We start from the raw sequence: 25,320 nt of genomic DNA, 5'->3' as shown, positions 1-25,320 counted from the left end.
GTGCATCCTGAACCCTCCTCACCTCTCCCTGCACCAGGGACAAGCAGCCCTGAGCAGCAGGGACTTTTCTTCCTGTAGAGACTCTTCTCCCAACTATTGCACCCCTCCACCCGGGAATGATTCAGAGTTTGAAAAATATTCCTCATGATTAGCAATCCAGTCAAATTAGATTCACATTGTTCCTCCTTTAGCTCAGCTATGCCTACGATCCTCTCTTTAGCTCTGGTTAACCACTGTGTTTGTCAGTCAGGTCCAGCATGCAGATTAAATCCAAACAGCATGCTCGCTGGTGGCAGCATGGGCACCGCCGGCTGCCCCAGCGTGGCACAACGCGCCCAGGCGCTTCTCACCGGCGCTCACGGCAGCCCGCACCCCACCCCCAGCTTCCCTCCCCGAGAGGGTGCCAAACGCAGGACCTACGCGCCCGTGTAGGGCAGCGGAAGCAAAAGGTGTCATTTTCCAATAACAAGAAGTTTTCACATCATCTTCTCTTTTCTGCCCCTAAATGCAAAAATAGAAGTGAGGAGGTTGCTGCTTTCCTTCCTCTTTGTTGTTCCCCTTCTTGTTTTCTACCTTTTCCAGACCTCTCTGATTCTGGTAAAATTAGAGTGACAAAATTCCAGTGTTGCATTTTTCTCCTTCATTTTGCTCTGACAATTTTACTTTTCCCTTCCTTACTCTTCATTTAAAAAAAAAAAGTATAACAAAAAAAAATTCCTAAAAAACCCTGACCTTCATTCATGGAACTGCAATGATGGGAGCATGGAAAAGAGGATTCAAGAAAATCCAAAATAAGAAAAAAAGTGAACAATTTCCTTTTGAAACAGAATTACAGTTATGATTCCCTTCCACCCCTCTATCAGAGATTAAGAAGATATTTCTTTCATCTATGCATAATTTCCTAGCAAAGCCCATTGGGAAAATATTAACTCTGCTTTGTACAAACACAGCCATGTGAGATTTACCATGAAGGGTGCGTGGTCTGCTGATGCCACCGCTGCCGAGTGTATCAGACAGTGACCATCTGCCCAGCGCCCTCCTCTCCACAGAGTGGGTCCTGTTTTCCTGCATCTTGTAAAAGTCGTGGGGCTAACCGACCGCCAAACATCCCTGGCCTTCTCAGTACATACAAAAACCAATCCATCACCCGCATAGGGCAAAAATATTGCAAATGCTTTAACTGGCTTCCCCCAACTCCCTGGGTTACAGTCAGACAAGTTCTGCTCTGGGCTGCAATGCACACATGCTCTACCCGACACTGTACCCAGCTCGGGATTTTCAAACAATCCAAGTAGACATTACAGATGGCGAAAGGCAGCTTGAATGTTTAGATCAAGAACTCCTGCTCTACACAGGAACCAATTTTATTACAAACATACTTGCTTTCCTAAAGGGAGACCTCACATGCCCTAACATTTCACCTTTCACTGGGAAATTCCCTTTCACCACTCCAGGAGTCCACGTGCACGTGTTGCTTTCCTTCATCAAAGGAAAATTTAGCAGGCAAAGAAGAAGGAGGAGGAGAGATGTTGGTCCTAGAGGAATTTGCATGCTATAAAAATCAGAAAGTTACTTCCAAAAACCAAAATGCTTCAGCATTAAATTCACATTCCCCAGGAGGCAGAGGTTCAGGGGAATGCCTTTCAATCAGTGAGAAAATAGCAAGGGAACAAAAAAAAAAAAAAAAAAAAAAACCCAAACACACACACACAACCCACACCCTACACTTGGTGAATAATAACCAGAGAAGGGAATTCACCTGGCAGAAGCCACCTGGAGGAAAGCACAACAGCAAAGGTGATCAGCACACACTGCTCACAGGGTCCCTTCCTCAACACAGGGCCAATCCAGGGCCATCACAACACCTATGTCTTCTCTACATGCTGCCCTGCACGGCCCAGACCCAGTCCCCCATGGCAAGGGCAAGCCTGGCCCCGCACCACGAGCAAGCATGGGCACATCACAGGAGCACCTTGGCAAGGAAACCTCTGTCCCACACAGGCAGGGAAGGTACAAAACCAAAAGCTTCACCAAGCAAAGTGTCTAACAGGGACAGATGGAAAGCAGCTGGCAAATAAAAAGGGAAGATTTGACTTGTTTCTAATGCAACAAGCCCAAAGCAACCTTTGTTACTCACCCTCACTCACACCATCTCACCTTCATGTCTGCTCTTCCCACAGGGGGTGGGGGGGTGTCAACGGGTGAAGATCCTTCTGCTTTTCCTGCCTCCACTACAGGGCAACAGGCTCCAGGAAGCCAGTAGAACAGCCAGCTGAAGGAAATGAGCTTTAATTTGCCCCAGCACCAACTGTTGGCCTCATCTGGAGGTTCACACCCCACCCCTGGGCTAATTGAAAGCACCTGCATCTCAGCCAAAGCCCTCCTGGCTCTGGCTGTGGGATGTGATTTCCATCCCCAAGGGGTCTGGAACCAGTGCTCTAATCCAAGTGCTTTTCTCCCCAGGCAAATTCAAATCCAGGCCCAAAATGCCATGCTAGTAGTGTGGCCACCACCTAGGTAGTGAGAGGTGTTATTTGGGTACAGGCTGCTTTGGCAGCTCTCCAGCTGCCATAACTGAATGGAGTCCATGAGACAGAGAAGTTGGGTCTGGGGACTTCACAGCACTGGGGCAGGTTTCCAAGGTTGACTGGCCAGAAAACAGAGCCCTGGACAAAGGGAGAAATGAAAATAAAATGGGAAGAAAACATAGAAAGATGGGAAGATGACAGCCAACAGATGCATGACTGACATTTTAGAGCTTCCACCCCAGTTTGTTGTCTTCAAAAGCCCTAAATAGGGCACCAAAGCATTCATGGGCTCACTCCAAAGCTAATGAGACCAGTGGAGAACCTCTCACTGGGTTTGATGAGACCGGTTCCACAAGGCCACACGTATATGTGCTTCCCCGGAGGAGTGGGCACATTTGCTCTCAGATCTTGGAGCAGCTGTGAATCTTGTGCTTCTGGTGACAAAGAAGTGTCTTTCTGCCTGAGACATCCCAGGCATTTCCTGAAAGCCCCTTCGTGGCTTACAGCAGTTACCTTTCACAGTAATGTCTTTTTAATTTGCTCAAGGACACTTTGCGGTGCCATTAAAGTATCTTTTCAGCAAACATTCTATTACACAGCTTGGAAACTTAATTAATTAACCAACATGTAGGATTTCTTGTGAGCCGCTAATGCAGCACAGAGGAAGACGATCTGCTCTTGCTTACTTCAAAGCCACTTCCAAGCAGCTCTGAAGTCTCTGGGCAGACAAACAGCCCCTTCCTGCCCCACAACTCCACTTTTTTGATCACTCAGGATGTATCTGTGCTGGGAAAAAACAACTGTAACTTTTGATGTGATGGATGCACTGAAATCACTGCAATTGTAATATGACTTCTTACAGCGGAGACTTAACAGATGGACACCTCTGGATCTCAGTGTGACAAGCCAGGAGAAACCATCAGGATATCTACTCCAGACTCCACTGAAGTGCCAGATTCTGCATGTACCTGCTGAAGAGCCGCTCTGACAGAGCAGCTACTTTCATATTCACAAATGTTCCCTTTGAAAGAAAATGGGATTTTTCATGAGAGTGGGATAATGTGTTTTAATCTGTGGCTCCCTCTGTGTTATAGATTTCCTCTAGTAAGTCTGCAAAGGGGAAGAGAAGCAAGCCCGTAAGCTAAAATTCACTATTGAGGGGTCCCTCCTTCTTGGAAAATGCTTAGGAAGTCTGCAAATCACAATGGCTCAAAACCCATCATACCTTGGGAGGACCATCCCAAGCAGCGCAGCAGCAGGACCATGCTCCTTCCTCCAGGCATGCAGGGCTGCGCATGCAAGCAGGCATCCTCTCTCAAGACTGGATGTGGCAGCCCGAAAGTCTCACCAGTGACTTCCCTCTACATTGTCTTTGCTTGCAAACCTGCCAAAGCTGTTAGCACTGGTAATATTTTTCTACTTATTCAAATCCTACAGTGTCGTTTGCCTTGAAGACACATCCTGGCAAACAATTCTTACAGTCCAGCTCATTGCTTCATATGCAATAAGGTCTTTCAGCTGTTTTCCATGGACACTATGAGTTTGAATTTCCCCTTTCTCTCTCAAGGTAAAATAGAGAAGGGAAGGATTGTTCAGGTTTCCGAATGAGATTCTCCAGATCCCCTTCTCCATCCCCCAGCATCCTACAAGCTTTAAAAGTAGACAATAAGAACATGAAAAATGAACAAATTGTTGTTAATTTGCTGCACTTTTCTGAAATACTAAATATAATTTTCCATTTTCTCTTCATTTGAATTTTTCCAAACACGCTTCCTACAAACAAGGGGTTAAATTGAGTCACGGTTGAATCCATTCCCAATTATATTGCTGAAATGAGCAAAAAAATGGTGAATTGGGTGTGTGGGGGGGAAATCAATGCTTTGCTTCCATGGAACAAATGCTCAGCAGTTTGCTAATTCATCATTGTTCATTTTTTAAAGGAGCTTTATTGCAAGTTTAATACCTTTTGTTTCCCTGGAAATGCCAGGTTTGCCTTGCCTCTCCTATGCAATAAGACAGGAGAGAGAGAGGAGAGCAAATCCACCAAAGTGATCCGACAGCTACGAGCGCTACTAATACCACTTCGATATCGGCTGCTTCCTGATTGTATCGCGGGCAGACGGACTGATGGAGGACACCAAGCGGCAACGCCCCCGTGGAGCTGGGGAGCAGCAGGTCACGTCCCTCATCGCGCTCCGAAGTGCCCCGGGGCTATCGGCAGGGCTGCGCGGGCTGCGCCGCGCACCACGCCGCCAAACGGCGCGGCGTCGGAGCCCAGCCTTCGCCTCGCAGCACGAACGCCGCCGCGCAGGCACGCAAACTCTGCAGCTGCCCCCACGCACCTGCCCAGAGGTGGGCCCACGGCAAAGTTTCAAGTCCCGAAGGCCATCCAAATCCTGCCCGGCCGCCCGGGGAGCACTCCCACTGCCCTCCTCCTCCTCCTCCTCTCCCCAGGGATGGCGGGACGGGCACAAGTCTTCACTGCTGCTGCCGCCACTGCTGCTCACGAGCCCCTGCCGCAACCCCAAGCCCCAGGGACAACGCCGTGGTCAAGGAGCGAATGGGCTCTGGTTTCGAGCATGCCAGGGACCTCGACACAGCCCCGCTTTCGAGCCCGCCGGCTGACCGCGGGGCACACAGCTGCCTTACCTGCGCCCAGCCCCGCGCGAGCGGCCAGCCCCAAGCAGGCACAGGCGCCGCACCTCCACCGCGGTCCGCGCTCATGGGCCGCTTTCGAGCCCTTCCTACAGAAAAGAAATACTTTTCTCCTTCTGCGGACACAGCGCCTCACAGGCCAGCTTACCGCCAGGCTGTACAAAGCCGGCCTCGCGTTTTCAGCTGCGGGGAGAGGGATTTTGCGCGCTCCCAGGAAGCTCTCCAAAGCCAGAGAAAGGCCCCCGGGGCAGGGGCAGGGGCAGGCGTAGGTGGGACCGTTCGCCTGTTCAGCTCACCAGCAGACGCCGAACTGCAGAGTGAAAGGCGCCCGTTCAGAGCACCCTTAGGAAGCTTTGCCTCTGCGCTGCTCGCAGGGGCACTTTGTTTCCCATGTATATATATCTCTCTATATAGATATATATATATAGGAAAAATGAACAGGTAGGATATAGATCATACACCCACATTGAGGACTCTCCTTACTGCTGTTCACACATGCAACTTTCTATCATCTTAATTTAAAAGCCATGTTATCTTCTTCCCCCATCAGATCTGCAAAGCCCAGAGGATTGGCTTGAAAAAAAATATATTTTAGAACATTTTTTAAACACAGAAGGTATCTCAAAGTAAAGACTGAACATGTGGCTTGTGAATTTGTTGCCGATGCCTCAAACACAGATTCATGCACTTCATGCCAGACTTTCCTCCCAAAAAACCCAAACAAGCAAAAAAAAAAAACCTGATCCCTCAAATTTTATGTCAGGCAATTTCTCCTCTTTTATCTGTGTTAAAAATTTTACTTTATTTTAAAACTACAAAACATTTAAAGCTTTGGCTGCTTCTGTTCTTTCTGGTAATTTGTGGGCCTTCAACCTGAACTTTCAAACAAGCCTGCCTTCACTGCAAAAAGACCAAAAAAAAGGCGTATTTGCAGGGAAATTGTTATGCTTAGGTTAAAGACTAGCAGAGATGCAGCGCTGCAGTCCTGACCTTGAGATAGCTACAGGAGGTGAACTCCATGGGGAAGTGCACAAGCAAGTTCAGTCCGGGGTAAGAGCTGCTCTATCCCTAATGCCCAGCACTGCAAATCAAAAGTCAGGCCTCAAAATAAATGCACTCACACAGCAGTCCCAGGGCTGGCGAGGAGGAAGGCTTCTGCTCTTTACGAGGCAGCTGGCTCAGACTTCCTTTCGTTCTCCCATAGCTGCGGATGGTAGTAAATGGGATGCCAAGAGTCTTCCCTGAATCCAAGAGCTGGGGCTTTAAGGAAAATCTCGAAACAGCAAAATTTATAATAAAATGACACTGCAAGACAGGCTTTATCTGCAGGAGGCCTTTGCATTGTGGTATCCACACACACCTTTTTTCAAATGAAGTCCAAGTTCCCAGTTTGCTCAGTTTTATTCTAGGATATTCCTTAGAGAAAGCTCCTTTCTGGCTTCCGCTCGCTATCATGTGTTTTTCTCTACTTCCCCCTCCCTTTAACCTAATTCATTCCTTAGATGTAAATCTCAGCTGTGCAGATTTCCTAGCTAGTTCTGAATATTTTTACATTAATATTTTACATTATAAAAGACCAAGAAGACTGTAAAAGCCCCTACTGTTACCTCCTGTTAGAGCCTCGGAGAAGACCACACTGCTTCCCGAAGCCCACACTTCACACGACACACTGCAGGTGCGGTGCAGCTCTGTCTACGCCACGGTATCCGCATTTCTCCTCTCCACCCCCCGACTGTGTCTGTCTGACTACTGGGCCCCAGGCCTGATTTTTAATGGGTGATTTTTATAGGTGTGACAGCTGGAGTGAAGTACTTAGCACTTGTGCAAATCAGGTTTCTTGTCTCCGAAGCCAACCTGGGCATTCAAAAACCATTAGTCAGATCCTAAAAAATAATGAGACTGGCTTAGAGAACAGGACGTTTTTAGAAATTATACATTTTATTTGCCTTCTGGTGTTTCTGCTTTTTGGGGCTGTGTATTCAAGCCTTCCTTTTTTCCCTTCACAGTAAGGAGAGCTAAAAATTTTCTTCTAAATGAAACCAGAGATTCCTCCAATAAATCACCCGACTCTGGGAACAGAGTTTTTAGGAAGAATATACAGGTTCCCCAGACTATGAATTAGACTGTGAATTATCCCCACATAATTCACAGAAGTGACTAAAAGCCCATATCCCCATTAGAAGCAGATCAGAACCATTTATGGAGGCAAACTCTCTTGTACTTGCAGTGTCAAGGTTTTGTTGTACAGGTGTGCTCCAGGTAAAAAAGGCAGTGGATATGTTTTCGCCCATTGTGGATGCTGTTGGCTGGGTTCAGCTTGTTACCCCATTCTCTCCCAGTTATCACAATGCGGTCACCCACATTCAATAATCAAGCACATATGCACTTGGACTTTCAGGTCTATACAAGAAGTTTTTCAGAAGAAATCTCTTACACTGTTGGAATCTGTGAAGGACCCATTTCATGCAGACTGAGATGCTGCAGGAGACTCTGTCCCCTTTAGCTGTAAGAGAGAAGATATCAAAGCTGTGAGAAACCTGTCAATGGCTCCACAGGTTTGGGTTGGGATAAGCAAGTCATCAGAAGTCTGGTTCTTTGGGAGGCCTTGCCCCAAACATTTCCAAAGCGCTGGGGAGGGCTCAAGACTGACTTAGCATTGTATTTTACTCCTTTTGGGGGTAGGAGGTGGGGGAGCAAAACATTAAATACACCTCTCATGTTACATAAGCCTGCCTAAACCAACCTACTTTTCTACCATTCCTGTATACAGAAAGGCAAACTAGCAGCAATATCTTTAGCAACCTTACGCTGGTAAAAGCCTGCCAGGCATCAGAGCAGCTGAATAGCAGTGCACTCTGGATGGAACTTCAGGTTCCCCCTTGCAATGAGAAATTCAAACCATTCTATAGAGAAAGGGAAATTTCTACAATTTCTACATTTCAGTCTTGCTTTCAAGCCAGGCTGAAAGTTTTCATGAACCATCATGGGGTTTCCAAGTTATTCTTCCAAGGTAGAAGTCTACCTCCTCTTCCAAGAAGTTCTCTTAGAAGTAGGGCAGCAACATACCATTACCATAATGGTGCAGAGGACCACAGGCCAGAGAGCAAGATTTGGTAACCATCTATCAATGTTTCACTTCCTACACTACAACCAAAATCAGCTTTGGCTGGAGATGGTGCAGCTAAGGACTAATCCATGAAAGTTAACAGGAGTTAACTCCCAATTTTTTCCTACCACTTACATGTTTGCTGGAAAACTTAAGGACATTCAGTTATTAGCGCAATCACGGATGGAGTTACAGTAAGATGAAGAGTGTGAGGTGTATGGCCACTGAGAAATAAAAATGATTGCAGACACAAAGACCATCACAATCTGTCCTGCCCAAGAATAATTTGAGAGGCCTATCTTTGTACTACATATTTTTGGAAGAGATATGCATATTTATTGCCTTCTTTTTCTCCCTTCAAACTCCCCATGCTGCTCTAATAAGAGTCCCTGGTAAAACAAACTAAACATACATGGCTTTTCAAAGAAGGCATCAATGCCCTAAAACAAATAATCCTTTAAACCCTTGTGCATTGCAGCACTTGCTGGGCCTTAGGCAGGGGGAAAACAAGACAAACTGCAGCTGTGAAATATGAAATAAGACAGGAATGAGAAAACATTCCTTTCTCCTGAGGAAGTGTACACAGAGCTGCAAGCATTTTGATCTACCAGTTTAAATTAGGCCTTGCAAAGCAGTGGCCTCATATACACACAGAGCTAAGAAACAGCTCTTGCTGAGTGCATGCAGCAAGGGCCTGTACGTGGACTGCGTCCCCACAACAGCAGCGAAGAACAGAAGCAGCGGGAGGGGAAGGCAGCCGCGCTCTTCCCTCTCCTTTGCTGTTGTTTTACTTAGCTTTCTTCCCCCTCTGTCTTCTGCTAGAAGCTTTTCTCTTTCTGCTTTGAAAAGAAGCATGACTGTGCAGTAATGGAAGGACGCAAATCATGCCACAAAATGTTTTTTAATGTTTAAAGAGTTTTTAATTTGCAGGTAGAAAGTGAGTGCTCACAGGAATTTTGGGAAAGGAGAAGCTGGTGACTGGGGAGAACTTACTGTGGCTCCTGATTTCCAACCAACAATCATCCCCACATGGTCAGGTACATTCAGCTCGTTTCTGGCCCGCCTCTGTCAGAAGTGGTTTTGCTCAGCCTTCTCCTGATTTTGCAAGGTAGTGGGTGAGGCACTCCCACTGCTATTATAACTCATTGCTTCCGGAGCCCACCTACTATATCTAGCCATAGGCTATGTCTGAAAAAAGGTGCAAGAACAAGTCCTGACTTTCTAGTTAACAGTGAGGTCTTTGATCCCCAGCTGGGTCATCGCACCACAAAGAAGCAAATGTCACCATGCTCAGTGAAAAGGAGAGAAGGTCTGTTTTCCAAAGTACTTGTATAACACTGATATCTCAGCATCTTAAAATCCATATGGAGTGACAATGGCAGTCCATCTACCCAGGAACAGAGTACCTGGCACAGTTTAGATCAAGTCAGAGACAAAAAGATAAATAAGACCTATGTCCATGCACAGCATCTTTGGTAGGCCATCTGTGCCCTCCAGCCTTTCTGGGAACTGTCCTTCCCATACCAAAGAGAACAGAAGATATCTAGTAGCTGTTGATGAGGGAACAAATCACATATGCTGTGGTAATAAGTGAAGTTGCCTCAGTTTGAAGGAAACAGAACATTAGACACTTCCAAAAGCAAATAATTACGTTATACCTAACTAAGGTTGTCTCTGTACAGTCTTGCACATAAGAACCAAGACTTAGCCACTGCAGTCTTGCCATGTCTGAATGAATATCTCTTCAGAATTTCTTTTTAACTTCTTCAGACACAGACAAACTTTCTCTTATTTGTGTTTGTGTAAGTGTGTAAGTGTGGCCTTCTTGAAGATGGAGACTGCTAGGCTGCGCTAAAAGGCTTGAAAGGTTGTCTAGCATCCCTGCAGTCTCTCCAAGAGCTTCTGCACCCTTTGCAGAAATGTTATCTCACAACTTCTCAAAGCACCTCAATAGATCTTGACAGATATACCTATGTTTCATGTAAGTACCAGCATGCTAACAGGACTATTTTTCCTATCCAGGCAACAATGAAAAACATTAGGGACACAAAACTGACATGTGCAGACACCAACTCTAATTTCTAGCAGGAATTGGTTCTGGCCATTTTTGACTTCCCTCATTCATCGGAACCCAGTTGTTACAGCCAACTATCTTCCAACAGAGTGGCACATGTTATTTCAAGGGAAAAAAATAAAAACATGCTTCAAAAGCATTTAATCAACCCTGTTAGTATAATATCTGGCAAGAGAAGGACAAATTAGGAACACCAGAACTTACTTGAATGTTTTACTGCTACACGCCATGTACTGTTATAATTATCTGTGTGCACAGCCATGAACTACAGGCATCAGCAAGGTGCAGGCAAAGCGGAGTTTTCTGGTGAGATGTGAAGCACAGAAAAAGATCTGCATCCTAGATAATAATAAGCATTTCTCTAAGTCCTCTCCACTATGCACATAAATAAACACCTCTTGCAGACACTCTTCAGTCCCACTGTGCTGTGTGAACAGAAGGTAGTGCATATAAGATCTCAACAAAAGACAACAATTCTGCTTCATGGCACTTTTGAGGTTTAAGTATTTCAGTGCCTTCTACAATTAAATGAAAACAACCTTATTCCAGCATTTTCATGTAGCAGAATCATTCTGAAACATCATCCAGATTTAAATCGGAGTCTTTTCAATCAGGACAGGCAAACCCAGTGGTTATTGCATTGAGCCTGAGATGTGACGGATTCAAGTACTAGTCCCTGATGTGAGATGAAATTGCCTGACAGCTGAGGGACCTTGAACCTGTAATACCTGATTCAGTGCTTGCAGTAGCTCTCCATATGCATTTGTAGGGCCACATTCACAAGCAGGTGCACCTACATGTCAAACAACTTCAACCTGGGCAGCAGACAGCACAACAGATGAGTGGCAGCCTCTGCTAACAGGCTGGCAATGCATCTCCATTCCTTAAGTACTCTGCTTTACAAAAAGCTGAGCATTCCCAATTGCAGAGAAATTTAAGAGTAATCAGCAATTTGTAAGCTTGTCCTGTCTCCTCAGATCTCAGTACAAGTTCCACACATCAGTTTAGAAGTGCCAAAGAGACATTCTTCTCTGTTTCCCTGTCGTGATTTTTCAGAAAGTCACATTTCCCCTTTCTTCACCTCAGTTTTACACCAGCTCTCCATTAACAGAGGACTTCTTGAATGACGACTCTTTTCCATGTGCCAAATGCAAGAGTGACAGATAAGAAAGTGAGGGAGAGGGATCCAAGGGGGAATCTTGCCCACACTGATTTCTAACACAGTCAGTCATATCCCATTGTTAGACTCAGTTCTCCTCTATGCAGGTCTCGGGGACTTCCCTCTCCTTCCTTCAGCAAGGAGACCAAAGCAAAAATTGCTGAATACTAGATTTTTTTGTATAAATTCATCTTCCAGAACTTTATGGAGTGCATACACACACTGTTAAAACATTATTTGCTTTGCTAAAATATATATGTAATATTAGATCCATCTCTGCTGATTTTTCTTCATTATGTTCACCCAAGGGGAAGAGGTGCCAATGTTATATTTCAAATGCTGCTTCTGGAATAAGCAAAGGACGGTACTGAAGAACAGCTGGGTTTGCTGTCTTGTACTCTCGAGTATTTCAGACAGGGATGGGAAAGAACAGCATTGTGCAACGATTTCCCTTCCACAGTGTAATTAACTCTCATTTTCCCTGGTGCTGGAGTGCTCATCTCCTTCACCCATAACTGAAAGAAAGAACAGAAAGCTCTGGGGGCAAGGGAGGGGATAAAAGCAGCTATTCAAAGTTGTTCTCCCTGTTGGCTGCATGTTGCTTATTTAGGTAACTGGAGACAGTTGGTTTGTTGGTTAATTTTTTACATCCCAGAGGACTCTGTAAATAAATTCTGTGCACACACCATGTCGAAATGGTGAGATCAGGAGACTCAGACTCACAACCCCAAAATTACGCTCTTGCTAGATCGCCCTAAAGCCTTGGGCAATCTGTTCCCTCCCCATCCCGCCATAAAATATTCTTTCATCAAGACACCGCAAAAAGCTTCACATCAGCTGAGACTACTGCCTGTCACATTGTTTTACTGTTTCCTCACACTCCCTACATCTTCATCCCTCTTATATTCCCACTGCGAGCAGTCTGGGCAGAGTGCATCGCTGCCTTTGCGTCCTCAGGTCCCATTCAGGCCCGGGGACCGCAGGCACAATATTAACCATGCCTCAGTTTACCCACCTATAAAATGGAAGTCAGGATGCTTCTATCTGTTCAGGCTGGAGGCTGGGTGTCAGCTTGGGAACTGCCTCGCACTGCTGACAAGGCTGAGGTAGGAGACATGCAGCTCCTGAGCTTAACATCTCTGTCTCTTCTGGGGCCACTGACTCAAGGTAGCCAGTCAGGCAGATCTAGCTTGCTGGCTACCCATTGAACCATCCTGACTTGTATCTCACAGATACTTGGTAATGAGCAATCTAAGTACTCAGATGCTTGAACAGAAGGAATTGCTTTCTAATTAGAGCTATGGACACCAAAAGAACTAGCTAATAAGCACAAACATAATTATCATTAGAGGAGACTTTATTAAGATACTTACAACTGAGACTGTAGCCATTTGTTCTGCCAATAAGCTTAGGTAAAACTGATGCTTGTATTCTTTAAACCTCAACTGGTTTAATTAGACTAGTTGAGGATATTTGATACTCCATCCCTTTGGCCCTTCTAAAAATAATCACATCATATGTCCTATTTATTAATCTTGATTTACATCAAGACATCCCTCTATTTCTCTAAGGGGCATTTGTAAAAGTTAAAACGCAGAGCCAGCCAATAAATCCATCCTGGATATAACGAAATGACCTTCCTCAGAAGTAAAACCTATATCCCTGAAAAGCCAGAGAGGCCTTTGTTGGCTTTGCTCAAGCTAACTGCAGCTTGAAAGATGGCATCTTTGTCTAAGAGACTAGAAAAATTGGTAGCTATCATGTGTGAGTGTATTATTAAAAGTGACAATTATCTCTGTATGCTTACGATTGGAACTTTTGATTTTATAGAATATAACATATGCACTGCTGCTGTTCTGGATGGCCTAGCATTAATAAAGCAAACCAATTTTGAATGCCCAAGGCCAGGACCTCAGGGAGAGCAGATGGTGCCCAGGATACCCATTCTCACATTAGCATAAGAATAGCATGGAGTGGGTCACAGATTGCCTTTAAGCAAGCTTTCTGTTGTCCACACAGTCTCTCGCCTTCTACCAAATGAGACAACTGCATTGTTTTGGTTTTTCTAATGTAGGTAGCCAGTGCTTCATTACATAAAATGCATTTCACAAGCAGGTCAAGCAATAAAGAAATCCACCTCCTTCCTAACTAGTTGCACTCCATAAACTCCTCATTCAAATTTAGGGAACAACAAAAGGCAATGAGCAATCCTTGATAATTTGCATCAAAACACTTTGGGACAAGTGACCTAGAGTTCTTAAAATTAGAATTTTTTTTTTCTTAAATTGCCTCTAATTTTGTGTGCAATGAATTGCAGCTACAATCGCTTGCAAGCACAAATGGCAGCATTTTGATATCCAACTTGACTCTATCATGAAAAACTAGAACACATCCCAAATACAATATTGGAAGCTGGGCCCCAGATTTTTTAAAAATAGCATAAAGTCCACGTGCTTATCTGGATTCAACAACATAATGGTCCTGATCCCAAACAGCGCAAAACTTCACTTCACTCTGAATTTTAGCATTGCTGTTAAGTATAAAGCAGCCAAGGCCTGGACTCCTCAGAAAGAAGTTCAGACCCAAAGTTAGGATATCATATGCAATCCATCATGAGATGTTATGCCCTTTCTGGTAAACACTGTTAAGTTCCTCTTTAAACAATGTGTTTCACAGAACATGTGTATGGGACCTGCTCCTAGAACCATGACCATTAATAGTGAACAGAGCTTTGTGTGTTTAGAGTTCTGACTTCATGGCTGCATTAATTCAGATTTCCAAAGTAAGTAATTAATTATTAATTTCTGATTTCTGAAAATATTACTTTGCAGTACTGATCCGGTTCACTCTTTGCCCCCTTTGGCTAGGGATGCTCAGCCAGTTTCATTTCCTGACTGGGCATTTACCAGCAAGAGAATGTTTCGACACCACTCATCACCCATCAGTCAAATCAAATCTGGCAAAAATCTACCAGAAGTCAGTCTACAAAAAAAGGAAGTGAATTAATTGAGAGATTGCCTACAACCTCACAAGTTCTCTGCAAGAAAGGCACACAAGGGCAGATCTCATTTCTTCTTTTTTCACCATCCAAGAGACAGGAAGGAAAAAAAAGGGGGGAGGGTATTATATCTACTCTTAAACCTAAGAGATTAAAAAGAGAAGCAGGACCGATCCACGCAGAAGTTTGCACCCATGTATCTCTTCCCTATCAATTACAGCTTGGCCTGCTCAGATCTTCCTTGAGATCCTCACGATGGGAACTTCTGAAGTGAAGACAGGCACTAAAAACCTGCAGGGTTTCAGATAGATGATTTATCTCATGCCCAGCTGAAAGTCCAAAAATGTAGGGATCACAGTGCCATGGATTCACTAGCAAGGATCTCAGCAGGCTAAACAAGCCCTTAGTTTCCCAACCCATTCTTTGAAACAAGCCTGACCCTGACAAGGAGCTCGCAAAGGCAAGTCCCCCAGCACCGCAGGCACACCCCAGATTCCAGACATGGGCCGATGGGGAGGCAGCTGAGAATAACAGCTTTACACACAACACAAACTGGCACAAGGAACAGAAGAAAATCTTTTGTTGATGTTGCTGTTCTTGTTTCTCATGTAACACAGTTTTCATTCCCTAAAGCCAATGTGCTAATTGCCAACTGAAAATAAGTCATCTCATCATCCTACTTGAATAAATACCAATAGTTCTTGAGCATGACTGGAAAATTCAAGAAGCCATATCTGGGCACTGAAAGTAAATTACTATTTCTGTATCTTGCTCAGTATATCTCCTTCTAACTGCATGAACATCATGAGTTCTCCAGAAACACTCTGGAATTGGGGAAAGCTGTGTAAACTGGAGGATGCTTTGGGCCACAAAATCACTGGATGCCACTGAATTATGAGGCTCCTCACTTGGATGAGGAGTTCAGAGGAAGGCTGAGGATTTTGTGATAGACAGATGAAATATGGAAAAACTCTGGGAACAGGGAAGGAAAGCTGCTTCCCTACACAATCTCAAAGCAAGTTGCTTAGGGCTTAGTTTTCAGAACTATTGAGCTTCAAGAATTTCAATTTTCACTCAACTCCCTGAAAATCAGGGCTTCAGTCTCCTTCCAGTCAGATCCTTCTGGGAATAGAAGTTTTAAAAACGGTATCAAATGAGAGCTTGCAACACTGTCAGTGGAAGGTAGCCCACTGAAAATACTTAGCATTATTTAATGGAGAGAAAATGGAAATTTAGCAGCATTTCTTGACACTACCTTTGGGGAAAGACCATTCCACAGTTGCAGGTGTCTCCTGGCAGGGGGGTCCAGAAGGCAGGCGGATGCAGAGAGGTGCTGATCCTTGCTCAAGGGGAAGTGTCATCCCCTCCAGCCAGTGCTAAGACTTCTCACACTCACTGCACAGCACGAGTGAGAGAAGGGAAGAAGACAAACACAAACATTGTAGCAAAACATTGTAATTAAAGATATTACACTGTGTATGTGCTGCAAATTTATAGCCATTGTGTTGAGATGATGTCCAGAAAAGTATTGCTTTTAAAAGATATCTAATATCACATTTATTCTTCTCAGATTCTGCTAAGTAGCCAAGTTGGGGTGGTCTATAGAAAAAAGATATACCATAGCTAAAGCGCTGCAGGCAAGTGCTGAATATTTTGTAAAAGCATAAACAGAACTTTTAAAACACTTTCCCGCAAATCTCCTCTCCTTCAGATTTCCCATCTTTCACCCCTCAAATCCCAAGACATTACAGTTTCCTCAGTTCTGTGGTTACCTCAAGTTTTCTCATGCAAACAAGCACCAAACGCATTACGAAGAAAACAAACAACAGGCAAAAATCCCCTAGAACAGCCCTTCAGCTTATTCCTCTCTTATTCTTCCTGAGCAGGCTCTGAGCCCAAGATGCTCCAATCAGAGCTGAGGAGATCAGCGGTAAATGCTGTTAGTTGTTTGCAGAAGAAAAAAATCTCAAAATAAACATGTTCTTAAAGGTATATTATTCCCCCTTGCTAAACATTAAAGAGGGGCAAAACCAAGCAATCTCTTTATCTCCCCCTTCAATAATTAATAATATAAACAATAAGCTGAAAATAAAAATGGCAAGTTTCTTTGACCCGATGGGAAAACTCCAGAGATACAGGCATAAGGCTCCTGTCCCATTTGTCACACGGTTGCCCTAATTTGCAGGTGGTGAGGCAGACACAAAATCCCACACTGTGACAAAACCTCATGTCATCTGTCAGGAGCATGTGCTCTCCCCGGCCGCTCCGTGGCGGGGAGCCGGCCAGGCAGGGCTTTGCGCAAGGAGCCTTTCAGCATACGGAACAGGAGCATATTCCACCGCAGTCCCTGCAACTATTAAGCAGTTCCAGTGAAACAGTAGTTAAAGACCTGTCAGCCCCAATGTACTGCTCTTATGGAGCTTTTATACTATTTGCCTCTGGCTGTCTTTGCAAAGAGTGAAGATGGCACTTAGCATCTTTTTTTACAAAGATCTCAAAGAGATAAATAAAAATAATTTCCTATCTGGAAAAGGCGAAGTGCACAGAGGTTAATTGACCAGTCGAGCCTCTCACAGCACAGCAACGGGAGAGCCGGGGATAGAATTCAAATCAGCTGATTACAGCCCTGTGCTCTCAGCACTCAATCGATACCACCCGGTATTTGCCAGGGTCTTTCTTGGAGAAGTTTGCCCTGCCTACGCATACTCAATGCAGTGACCAGATGGGCCGGTGAGCCCCTGTGACAGGCGTCTGCATGGCTGTGCAAGGAAGGTTGTTTCAGTAACAGCCTCATCAGGGCTTCTTCCAGAGGGCAGCTATCTTACCTCCTTGTTCGGTTTTACAAGTGAGCTTTCCCTAACTTTTAATTTAATCTGAAGGATTTGATTCATTTTTTTCTCAGCAATGAACTGTTTTCCTTAAAAGGGCTAATCAAACTTTGATGAGGCCCTTGTGCAATGCAAAGATTGATGAGATATATTAAATGTTAGGTGAGCAAAACTGAAGATAAGGACAAAAACTCCTGTTGAGTTCAGTGGAATTATGATTTGGTTTTCTATGTGTATCTTTTCCCACTGCTCTATCTCATATTTTAGTGTATTTGTGTAACTACCTCAGTCTCCTGGGAGAGGGAAACAGTAACCTCTCCCATGCTTTGCTTAACTTGCTCTTTGCTTGCCAATATCACCACGAAAGGAACATGTTTTTCTGGCTCGCTGCAGTGCACCCCTGCACCAGGTCTTCACTAGGCTACAAAACCATAGCTTCCACTAACAAGTGGGCAGATTAAAGCAGTTAAGAACTGTTTTCTGCCTACACCATAGATAACTAAAACCTAGAACTCATCAACTAGTCGGTCATCCAGACCAGGAACCCAACAAGATTCAGAAAGGGGTTAGAAAGACACATAACTATAATCCACTGTAGAATGGTAGAAAGTTGCCTCCCAGGACATCCCCCGTCAGCTCCTCCTGCACCAGCACTGCTTGGCTCATGGACAGTCCTGGGTTGTCCATGCACCCGCAGGCAGGATGGGAGTGAAGTTTTTGATGGCAAGAGCTGGGAGTGGAAAAAGGAGGAGAGGTTCTCTTGCAGGTGTGCAGGAGTCATCACGTGTGTGGGACCTGGAAGCTTGTAGCAAAATTTAGCTGCTGCTGTAGACCTGAGTCCCCTACTTGAATACTTCTGTCCTAGGCAGTGTTTACCTTCTTACTCCTAAAAATCTTCAGTCATGGAGATGCTGCAGTCTCCCTAGGCAGGCTGTTCTAGGATTTAATATCACTGCTGCCGGAAACCTTTTTAAAATTAATAACAATAAACTTTTGAAAAACTTATTAAAAAGCAGGCTGATCTTTGAAGGCAAGAATGAGATATAATGTGGGCAAACGGATTAGCCCACAAGTTCCTACAGGATGGGATTTGTGCTGTCCCCTGGACCACCCAGGACCAGTCATTTCAGGCTCGAACAGCAGAGCTGGTGTCCTTCAGACCTACTCTAATATGGCAGTTCTCTGCTTCTACTAAAATAAAATAGTTCACACTGATTTCCAGACAGCAGGTCAGTTTTTCCAGCTGATCCTCTGTCTCATTAGGTAAGATATACTGTTTGATTATTGCCCTCTGCTAACCTCTGCATAAATTAGCCATTAGGGGCTAGAACAGAAATTATTACTGAAAACTCAATCAGTGCTAAACTGATTTTTAATACATCATCATGTGTAGGTCAAAGTGCATTAACCTGCTCAAGCCTATTGGAAAAGATTTCATTAACAAAACAAGATTTGCCCTGTACAGCCTAACAACAACATGACAGAAAAGGAGCAATGGTCCAGGAGATGGGAGGGACAGGGACAACTGATGGTGAACTAAACTTCCCAATTTCAGGGTGCAAATGGCATTTTTAGGATGAGACATTATCCATTATTGCACCTACAAAGGAAGTTTTGTCTTCACCGTGGTTTCATCTCTACTCTGCTTTTTCTGACACGTGTTCCCAAGCTGTGGCTCATGAGTCACTAGCGACATGTAAGGCCACAGTAAGTGATCCATATCTTTCCCAGAGAAATGTGTCACCTCTGCAGTGTTTGATGCTCACGGTCGCAGGCTGACTTGTGAGAAATTTCACCGGTTGACAGTATTCGAGGTTCCAGGTTCGGGAAACCACTGACACACTAGTCTGTGCCTTTGCTTTGGGTACACTCAGACAGTGCAGTATTGGGGAAGGAAATGTCTCACGCCATGCAAATATTAAGGGACAGATCCACTCCAAAAATGAATTAATTCCTTCTGGGGAAAACATGCCAACAAAAGGATTTGATCCATTGTGAAGCATTTGAAACTACAAGAGACTCAGAAAAATCCACAGGTGGAAGGGGACACATTAATCCAGGCCTGTAATACCATGTCCAGAATCTGTCATACAATGCTGGATTCCAAGGCAGGGTTTATGGAGGCTCTATGATACCACCAAACAGGATCATCACCAGGCTATAGCTGTGCCAATCTCAACTTCACATCAGAGCAAACCACATCAAGTTCTTAGTGTATCGCATATGCGCTGGCACTGTCACCACTGGCTCCAAAACTCACTCTCAGCTAGACTTAGTCAGAAAGAAAAATTCAGAATACAGAGAGAACTGTAAGGGCTGCCTGCAACCACCAGCAGCTATAGAAAGGTGCCTTTCACATCTCTTCTAGCCTCACTCTACCTAAAAGGAAGGTATAGAAAAGATGGAGCCAGACTCTTCTCAGAGGTGCACAGTGAAAGGATAAGAGGCAACAGGCACAAGCTGAAACATGGGAAGTTCTCATTAGGTATTAGATTTTTCACCATGAGGATGGTCAAACACTGAAACAGGGTTCAGAGAGGTTGTGGGATCTCCATTCTTGGAGCTATTCATAACTCAACTGAACAAGACCCTGAGTAACCTGCTATAAGTTGGTCCTGCTTTGAGCAGGCGGTTGGATGAGATGAACTCTAGATGTCTCTTCCATCCTAAATTATTCTATGTTTTTTTCTGGGTATATCTAGGCCCATAACCTAGAGTCTTCATTAATATTAATGCCTGCTCAGGGAGATACTACACATCTCTTGCTCTGCTCAACAGACCAGGATCCTGTAACTGGGGACAACTGGGTTCCTCAATCACAGTAGTAGTGAAACCTTCTGGCACTTGCTGCACTCGAAGAAAGATTATTGGGGAGAAGAAGAAGAAGAAAAAATCCTGAAGCACCTCAAAATGCAGCTAGTTCTATCTTAAGGGTTAAGGCTTCAACTAGGAGGGCAGATTTAAAGCACTTGCTTAATCTTAGAGAGCACTGTGAGAGACTGGGAGTACTTACCCATACTAGAATAGCTATGATCTGATGATTTAAAGTGATATCTATTGATGCCCATAGGTATTTTAGGGCCTATCCTTTCTCTGCTGAGTGTCTGTCTGCATGTAGTTGTTTTGCCAACTAGTGACAATCTGTTTAGAAATATCAGGAAACATGAAATCTGGAGGTGTATCAGTGTGTGAGCGTCCAGTCCAAAACCTCTGTGAAAATAACCTTCAGGAATGGCAATCAGCCAGGGGTGCAGTTTGAAGCCAGCTAAGATATGAATAAATATTCATGGCAGCTAAGGATTTTGGATTTAATGACTTTCTGCTAACACAGATAAATATTCAGATTTCCTTGGCTTCTGGAGACTAAGCCCAGTTTAAAAGAGAAATCTGCACAATACCATGCAAATAATATTGCTGCTGCTGGGGGGGTTTGTGGGGTGGAACAGGGCTGTTATCCTAACTTTCAAAGAGTAAGATGAAATCTCTGTAATTCGAATGTCTATGCTGAGAAGAAGACCCAGAAAGTGCTGTTCATGCTTCCGATGGAGCCTGGGCCATTGGTGCCCCATGGCAGAGCGATGGGTCTCCCTGGGCAGCACTGCTTTAGCACTATGCATTTCATTAACAGGTAAAGCGGCTTCTAGGCAGCTCTCGCTTATTTTGGCATCTTTGCAATGAATAATATAATCCCAAACTAAGATTTTACTACTGGTGCTCCCATCCACTGTGCAGCCTTCTCCGTGCTAAGGGAAACATTTATGCGGTACAAACTCCAGTCTCCCCACTGAGTGCAACCGACTCTGAAGTAATGACCACCTTCATGAGACTCAGTTTACACAAGAGATATGCAGAGTTGAGTTGCTTAACCATGTTATTACAGCTGTTAACCATGTTACAGCAGCATATCTATGTAACCCCTTAACTGGATTAAAGCAGGGCTTTCCTCCCAGCAGAGCAAGAAGCCACAGCTACGGCCTGACTCCTAGACACATCATGGGAAGAAGGGACCTCAGAAGAAGTTATTCAAAGTGAAGCAGAGTGAAAGAAAATTGCATCCCTTCCTCTGCACGTTCACAAGTAGAAGGATAACTGTGCTTTATAGCCCATTCTTAAAACAGTCTGCAACTAACCACAGTGCCAGCCTCCCACGCTGGCTGGATGCCAGCCGAGGCGGCAAACGGGGAGCCACTGACAAGTCATTCCACGCATGCAGATGTAAGTCAGGAGCCTCATTCACATGCTCCAGAACTTGAACTTTTACATTTTTTTCAACACACCTTCAGACTTTATGGAAGAAATGAGCAAGATGACAGATGGAAGGTGTTTTTTTTCTTAAAAAGCTCTCGGTCTGCATTATTTCACTGCTTCTTAATTTATTTCTTCTGTCCTATTGTCAAAGTACAGCCTGCTGGGTTTCACCAAGTCTATGTGGACTCAGCAGCTTGCACTCTCTCTTCCCTCTTGTGACTATGGTTTCTGCAAAAGGTTAAGAAGGAGTGCAAATGACCTGTGAACACCTCCAGCCATCATACCTGTAGCTGGCCAAGAGATGAAGAACAAACTTAAAGGGCCGAGGAAGTGCAGCCACATGGCATGGCAGAGATAGGTCAGGCCCTATTTCCCAGCTCTATCACAGACTTTCAATGACCTTAAGCAAATTCCTTCCCTTATACTTTGCTATACATCTAAGTAATATTACATTGAGCAGGCTTCTGGCAAGACTCTTCCAAAGTACAAGGCTTAGCTGCCAGTATACAGCTTTAAGGCATCGGAGACCTCTGGAAATCTAGGTGTTCGGCTCTCTTAGACATCAAAGATAAATTTAAAAAGGCAAATGAACACAAATATAAACAGAGCACTTATGATCCCTATTTAAGAAGCTAACTTCAGTGTCAGAGCTATGGAAATAGCCATACTTATTAAGCTCGTCAGCCTCTCTGTTGTTAAAACACATACTAGAGATCACAGCAGCCAATACATTCATTCTCTCAGTTAAGCTATATTTATCCTAGGCTGAATCTCTGTATGATCCTGTCAGTCCCCACTCAGATGAGAATTACTTAAACACATACATACAACAAGTTTCACCTTTGTGATGGAAACTATTTACAAGTGAGGGCACAATAGTTTGTTAGGGCAGTTACTTCCAAAAAAAAAAAAGATGCTAAGTGTTGCAGCACCAAGTAGATCATCCCCACTGTGAGCTCTTTCAGTGTCACTGACAAAGTTTTAACATGATCTCGGTGCTCGCTGTCTCTGTTGGACACCAGCGTGCCCAGAGCTGGAAATACTTGACGACAGAGGAAACCTGAACGCTGCACCGAAGGAAGTGACAGCACCGAGCGCAAAGGGGCGCTTCGCACCTGACCCAAGGTGGGGCCCACAGTTTCACTTTCATACTTGTTTCAGCAGAAGTCCACATTGCCCGTCTCCATTTCTAATACTCTGCTCACCATCACCACGCTGCTGTGCCAGCTGATGGTGCTCCATGAAGCTGGTGCACGGGTACCGCACCTAACCCCGAAATGGTTAGACAGGCACAGAGGTTACGTCACTGGCAGCATGAGGAGCTTTAAGTCGTGACTGGCTTCAAAGGGAGCCCTTTCCAGTCATTCCCCTCCTGCGACTCTGCAACTCACAGCCAACTGTTGGAAAATGCCTAATCTGTGAAAAACCACTCGTCTCAAAACATTAGAAGGGGAAGTCGCTTCCAGCACATCTGGCACAGGATGAACTCAGCTTGGCCCGGAGCTTTGCAGCGCAAGGAGCCAGGCCTCCGGGCAGCTCTCCGCGAGGAGCCGGCGGCTGCGCAGCCCTCCCCGCGCCCTGCCAGGCGCCCTGCTCCGGCCAGGCCCCCCGGGCAGCCACGGCAGCACGGCAGCCCCCTGGGCTCCCACGCCAGCCGGGACCGGCCGGCACGGCCAAGCACCCGCAGGACCCTTTCCATCTAGGCAATGCTGCCTGGAGCCTCGCGCTGCCCAGAGCCCGCAAAACAGGCAGGGAGGGCTGGGGGCGGTTTTAAGGCACAGGTGTGCTCTCCGGGAACTCTCAGCGAGAACGGGGAGCCGCCAGACGGTGCAGGGGCTCTCCCCGTCCCTCCCAACCTGCAGCCCGCGCAGCCCTGCCCCGGCTTTGTTGCTGCGGCGGGCCGGGTTCAGGGTGGGAAAGCAGGTTGCTGTAAGGAGCCTGCCTTTTCATTTCCAGCCGGGATGGAGCTGTGGTGGGCAGGCAGGCAAGGGAACAAAGCAAAGGACAGACCTTCTCTCTGGCCTCTTCCGCGCGGGGAGGGTGCGCTCGTCCTCCCTGGCTGCAGCCGCGGCTGCTGGCGGGATGCTGGCGGGGCAGTCGCAGCTCGCAGCACCTTAGCTGCTCCACATTGCTCTGCCTGCCGGCAGCCGCTTTTATTTTTTCTCCCCCTCCTCCTTCCACCCCTCTTTTCAGGGGGAAATAAAAGGAGGGGGGATCTTTCTATTATTATTATTCTAATATATTCTGGGGGCTTGTGGTTCCTGCAACCAGGCGGAAGTGAAACCCGTTTTCGCCCCCCTCCTCCTTCCGCGATGCTCCGGGGGCTGGATGCAGCCTCGCAGCGCCCGAGCAGCCTTTGGCCCGGGGAGGATGCGGACGTGGTCCCCGCAGCCCGGCCCTTCCTGGGCTAAAGGCTCCCCCGATGGCTCTGGGTGTCGTGGGTGGCAGGGGCATCCCTGCCGCCCTGCTCCCAGCCCCTTGACCCCAAGGCAGGATGGGGAGGCAGCACTGACCCTGAAGTGTAGAGGTTGCTCTTGATCCAAAAAAGGAAAAAAATCATTTTCTTAATCTCATTAAGAGGGAAATCTCTCTGCCCCTGTCTGATGTTCCCTGACGCTGTTCCCCGCGCCAGGAGCTAGGAACATCTTTAAGCTGTTGGGTCACTGAGCGATGCGCTGCACAGGACTTTGTAGGGCAGCGCCGCGCACTCCCCGCACTCGGATGGGGCATGCGATGGGTGCGCAGTATCCATACCTACATAATCCAGATGCAGCAGTTCAGTCAGGCACCTGCAGAAGCGTTTGCGGCGTGGGTTAGGGATGTGCCAGGTGAGCGCTGAGGTCCTGTGGGCCTGGGGAGACCCCGCAGAAGGAACAAGTTTGGCAGAGTTGGCAGCGGCTACTTCAGTGACCCACAATTATGGCTGTAGCACAAGAGGAGAAGCTGTAAAATGCAGCTAAATACAATAGCATCTACCAGCTCCGTAGTGACATCCTGTGGTATGGGGGCACAACTGCTAATGGTCAGTCGAGCTCTGCTTTCTACCAAGGACTGGACCTGGCAAGCACGGCTGCAAGCTGTGCAGCAGGAGCAGCTGCATGCCCAGCACGCTGGAGTCGCAGGATGGTTGTTCAGGAACCTAAATCGGTATTAGCGGGTTTGTTTTAAATCAGTCTGCTGCCTTATGCTGCTGCAGAGCTCCTCTGCTTCTAAAAGGTGCTGGCTCTCAGGCACTGTGGTGATTCGTGCTTTATAAATGTGCAGCATCTCCCTCGGTACATTATAGAAGAGAGAGCGCGCAGCTCTAAATATTGCAGCTGGCCTCCTGCCTAGACTGAGGAGCAGAGAGGGAGGGAGACACCAAATGAACATCCAGCTAACTAAGGCAAATGTTAATTTCTTAATTCAGCATGTGTCATCATGTTGAAAGAGACTTGCAGAACATTTCACCCAGCCAAGAAACATGGGGTAGAGATGAGGCAGTGAAACCCTGTCCCTCTCCAGCTCCCTGCTGCTTCTAGAGAGCCCCCCATCCACCCCCATCTCACACAGCACACCGGGGAGCCTGTGGCAGAAGAGACAAAAAAGAAAAACCTGGTGAAAGAGAGCTGGATGCGCAGACTGAAAACCAGAATCCATCCACTTGCAGGAGCAAAGGGAAAGTCAGCACGGCCAGGCACAGTTGAGCTACCTGGGATCCAGCTTCCAGAGATGCCAGGAGTCA

At 45.9% G+C, this 25,320-nt stretch overlaps 1 protein-coding gene across 1 annotated transcript in view; it reads right to left on the bottom strand.

Moving 5' to 3' along the window:
* Positions 1–23,625, bottom strand: part of PAK3 (p21 (RAC1) activated kinase 3) — a 150,074-nt gene extending 126,449 nt beyond the window's left edge. The window contains exon 1 of the mRNA XM_067304318.1: positions 23,607–23,625. The gene's annotated coding sequence lies outside the window, so the exon portion shown is untranslated. The remainder of the gene's footprint in view (positions 1–23,606) is intronic.
* Between the last annotated feature and the right edge of the window lie 1,695 nt (positions 23,626–25,320).

The sequence above is a fragment of the Apteryx mantelli genome, chromosome 13 (genome assembly GCF_036417845.1).
Source record: "Apteryx mantelli isolate bAptMan1 chromosome 13, bAptMan1.hap1, whole genome shotgun sequence".
Lineage (NCBI taxonomy): Eukaryota > Metazoa > Chordata > Aves > Apterygiformes > Apterygidae > Apteryx > Apteryx mantelli.
Note: the sequence above shows the minus strand (reverse complement) of the source record. Positions and strands in the feature narration are given on the sequence as shown.